Source organism: Nycticebus coucang, chromosome 20, assembly GCF_027406575.1.
Source record: "Nycticebus coucang isolate mNycCou1 chromosome 20, mNycCou1.pri, whole genome shotgun sequence".
Taxonomy (NCBI): domain Eukaryota; kingdom Metazoa; phylum Chordata; class Mammalia; order Primates; family Lorisidae; genus Nycticebus; species Nycticebus coucang.
Window position 1 is genome coordinate 36711929 of NC_069799.1, and position 4860 is coordinate 36716788.

A 4860-nucleotide genomic window follows, 5' to 3' on the forward strand; every position below is an offset into this window, starting at 1 on the left:
ACTGCCTCAGTGTCCCAGCATGGGGTTTCTGACAGCAGCCCTGAGTTGCCTGTGGCTTTGGTTTTTATAGGGGAAAACTTTTTGGGAGCAAGTAAATATTATTACAGAAGTGAAAACAGCAGTTAAAAGTGCAGGGGGGATCACGAGGATAGGATGCTTAGTCATTTTACACAATACTATGATCACGAGAGCGATTAATGATTTTTTTCTTCCTTGCAAAACAGATACAAGCCACAATGTCCTAAGGGGATGCTTACAGGTAAGGGTTATAAAAGGGCTGATCATAAAAATCTATATTCACAGCTCAGTGACCGTAGCACAGTGGTTACAGCACTGGCCACATACACTGAGGCTGGTGGTTTTGAACCTGGCCCATGCAACAATGACAACTGCAACAGAAAAATAGCCAGGCATTATGGTGGGTGCCTGTAGCCCCACCTACTCAGAAGCCTGAGGCAAGAGAATCACTTAAGCCCAAGAGTTATATGTTGCTGTGAGCTGTGATGCCATGGCACTCTACCTAGGGTGACGTAGTGAGACTCTGTCTCAACAACAACAAAAAAAGCTATAATCACGAGGGCTACGTGGTCAGTAATTTACATCACTAACAATTTTAGCTAAAGGCATTTACAGTTACAATGGGGAGGGAAACAAGGGAGACTGTTGAAGGTGAAAGGGAGTAAATATTTATTCTTTTTACATTTCAATATCATATATGGATGGTATTGAAGGCCACCTTAACATAATCACGATGGTTGTTGTCACAAGGGTACTTAGTGACTTTCTACACAATACTAATAATTCTAATGTTGTGCCCAGTCGAAATCCCCGCGAAGACCACCGAGGAGCTGAATCCGATGCAAAAGCAAAAGAGCCGTTTTATTGCAAGTTCAAGCTTGGACTACCGGGGTCTCCGTTATAATGGATCCGAGCCGGGAGCCCCGAGCTCTGGATCAGGGGGTTTTTATGGTCCTGCACAGCAGGTGGGCATGCACAGCTTGAAACAAAGGGAGCGCTTCTGGATTGATTAGGTGGGGGGAGAGGGTCCATGACTGGTGGGCAGTTGTCTCACGATTTCAGTGAATTGCCTGGGCTTACCTGGACTTGCCTGGGCTTGCCTGGAAGGTGAAACTTACTGAGTGCAATGGCGGGGCATGGGGGTGAGAACCTTAATTCCTAAGATGGTGCTGGTCTGGTTCTTTCACTAACAGTTCTAACTAGAACTCATGATAAACTATCATGCAATGGGCAGGGAGGCAAGTGGAACCGTTTTTTTTTTTTAAGTGATAAAATATAATAAAACAGGATGGAATCAGGCCTGCTTTGCTTTCCCACTGATTCTTTTCCCACTAATTCTTAGGAACAAGAATTATAACAAAAATGGAGTTAGGCTTGCTTCTCTTTCACCTTAACAGTAGATGTGCCCTTCACATAAGAAGTGTGCCATATACACTTATGCTGTGTCTCTTAGGTAAAAGCACACCAATCTCCCTCTCACCTCCCCTCTAATTTATAATTATTTTCTTTTTTTGAAACAAATTCTCACTTGGTCACCCTCAGTAGATTGCCATGGCATCTTAGCTCACAGCAGCCTCAAACTCTTGAGTTCAAGTGATCCTCTTGCCTCAGCTTCCCAGTAGCTTGGATTACAGGTGCTGGCCACAATGCCCAGCTATTTTTTTGTTTGTTTGTTTGTTTTAAGAGAGGAAGTCTCACGCTTGCTGAGGCTGGTCTTGAACTCTTGAGCTCAGATAGTCCACCTTCCTTGGCCTCCCAAGAGCTGGGATTACTGGTGTAAGCCACTGCACCCACCCCTCCCCTCTAATTTTTGTATTATTTCAGTATAAAGACCAACCATTCTTACAATTAGTAATTTATTTTTTATTTATTTTATTTTATTGAGACAGAGCCTCAAGCTGTCGCCCTGGGTAGAGTGCTCTGGCATCACAGCTCACAGCAACCTACAACTCCTTTTTTTTTTTTTTTTCTTTTTAGAGACAGAGTCTCACTTTAAGGCCCTGGGTAGAGTGCCATGGCATCACACAGCTCACAACAACCTCCAACTCCTGGGCTTAAGTGATTCTTTTGCCTCAGTCTCCCGAGTAGCTGGGAAACCTCCAACTCCTAGGTTCAAATGATTCTCCTTTCTCTGCCTCCCAAGTAGCTGGGACTACAGGCACCTGCCACAACGTCCAGCTATCTTTTGGTTGTAGCCATCATTGTTGTTTGCTGGGCCCAGGCTGGATTCGAACCTGCCAGCTCAGGTATATGTGGCTGGTGCCTTAGCCACTTGAGCCACAGGCGCCTAGCCTACAATTAATAATTTATAACAATAAATTTGAGTTGGATTTTGGTTTCTTAACATAGGAATTAAAAGCTCTAGAACCCTTTTAGCTCAATTGCCTCCTGTATATTTTAACACTCTACAGGGAGACTTTCATTTTCCCCACATTTTCCAAAAGTATGGCACACTGAATCTAAATGTACGACTCTTAGAGAGAGGTTGAGTTTGCTGAGCTCTGCCCGAGGCACCAGGGTGGTGAAGTTGTCAGCTTCCTTAGTCCGGGCCACTGTCCCGGCTTTGAGCAAGCAAAAGCTGCAACCCTCACCCTGACACCTTCAGCAGTGAACAAGACAGAACAACTTCTTAAAGATAAGCCTGAACACGTAGGCATGAAAGTTGGTGTCCGAACCAGAGGGTGTAATGGCCTTTCTTACACTCCAGATTATACAAAAACAAAGGAGATTCTGATGAAGTTGTTTAAGATGGAGTGAGAGTATTCATTGAAAAGAAAGCACAGCTAACACTTCTAGGAACAGAAATGGACTATGTGGAAGACAAATTATCCAGTGAGTTTGTGTTTAATAACCCAAACATCAAAGGAACTCGTGGCTGTGGGGAAAGCTTTAATATCTGAAACCTCAGGATCCTTTGGCTATGAGCCCTAGCAACACTCATGGATGCCTTGGGGCTCACCGAAGAAATCATGTGACTGTTACCTGCTTAATGTGTGGCTGCCTTGTAAGGAAAATAAAGTGATGCATTTTGAAAATGAAGCTAGAGGGCGGCACCTGTGGCTCAGTGAGTAGGGCACCGGCCCCATATGCCAAAGGTGGTAGATTCAAACCCAGCCTGGCCAAAATGCAATGAAAATGAAGCTAGAGTGTTAGATTCAGGAAGAAGTGATATTTAGATTCTCTGTAGCGGACAAAGATGAAATGCCATCACTCTCTTTGGATTATTTTTCTTTTGTGGTAGAGAAAGAAGTCCTACCCTGCACCTAACTCCTTGTACCCTTTCTTTTAGAGTCAGTTTTATTGGATTTGCCTTCCTGGGCACCTGTTGGTCTGTTCATGAAATGGACTGAATGGCATGAATGTGCATCTCCCCTTGCATTTTCCCAATTAAATTGGTATCTCCTAAAATTCAGAAATAGGAAGTCCTGTCTGCTGGTAGTAGCATGGTGGTGCATTATCATTATTTTTTTTTTTTTTTTTTTTGGCTGGGGCTGGGTTTGAACCCACCACCTCCAGTATATGGGGCTGGTGCCCTACTTCATTGAGCCACAGGTGCGGTGCCACCCAATTATTATTATTTTTGCTCAGTTTTTGGCCAGAGCCGGGCCGGAACCCACGACCTCTGGCCCATGGGGCCAGCACCCCACTCCTTTGAGCCACAGGCACCCCAGTGGCAGTGCATTATTTTTTCACCCAACTTTGGCATAGCCTGTTTACATTTTTATCAAAAATTTCATTTTGGGATGTAAATTTGCATTCCCTTTAACAGTACTGACAAAGGGTTTTCTTGAACTATAGAGATGGTAGCACATGCTTTATCCACTTGTTTCTAAATCCATTTTATTTGCCACCCTAAATGTCCATGCAAAATGAGATCTCAGGCTGACTTTTTTTTAGTTGAGAAGTCTCTTACAAGCCGTTTAGCCCACCCCACTCAGTTCTGTATGTGAGGAGGCCAATGGGCTTTCGTCTACCCTTGGAGGTGAGTGGGAACTCCACCACTATCCCCTTCCTAGTGCCGTCCCCTCTGAGGCAGTCTGTTAAGGTAAACGGTGATCTGGCTTTTTTGCTGGTCAACATACAGATAGAATTTCTTTTTAATTTGATGAAGATCATATTAGTTTTATTTTGAGTGAGAAGAATCTTATTTCAAAAGTCTTTTATGTGGGCTCGGCACCTGTGGCTCAAGCAGCTAAGGCGCCAGCCACATACACCTGAGCTGGCTGGTTCGAACAACAATGACAGCTGCAACCAAAAAAAAAAAAAAAACACATAGCCAGGCATTGTGGCAGGCTCCTATAGTCCCAGCTACTTGGGAGGCGGAGGCAGGAGAATCACTTGAGCCCAGGAGTTGGAGGTTGCTGTGAGCTGTGATGCCAGTGCACTCTATGCAGGGCGACAGCTTGAGGCTCTGTCTCAAAAAAAAAAAAAAAAATACAAAACAAAGCTCTTTTATGTGAATTACCATCTTGTTTCTTTAAACTTTGAAAGAATGGTTTATACTACCAGGGGAGATATTGTAGCAACCCAGAATTACCAGGAATGTAGTCATAATTGTGGACATGGGAGTCTTTTCTTAAAATTCCCAATATGCACACACTTTCTGGTTCCTCAGTCCAATTGCTGAATTTTTTTTTTTTTTTTTTTTTGTGGTTTTTGGCTGGGGCTGGGTTTGAACCCGCCACCTCCGGCATATGGGACCGGCGCCCTACTCACTGAGCCACAGGCGCCGCCCTGATGAAATTTTTTAACACTATTTTAACCTAACTTTTTCTCATCAACATTTCTTTTAAAGGGTTCCTTTTGACACGTTTACTGATTTTACTGGGTCTGACATATTAA

At 43.8% G+C, this 4860-nt stretch overlaps 1 pseudogene; it reads left to right on the forward strand.

The window, feature by feature from the left end:
* The first annotated feature begins 249 nt into the window (after positions 1-249).
* LOC128572589 (iron-sulfur cluster assembly 1 homolog, mitochondrial-like) lies at positions 250-2918 on the forward strand (annotated as a pseudogene).
* Positions 2919-4860: the final 1942 nt, after the last annotated feature.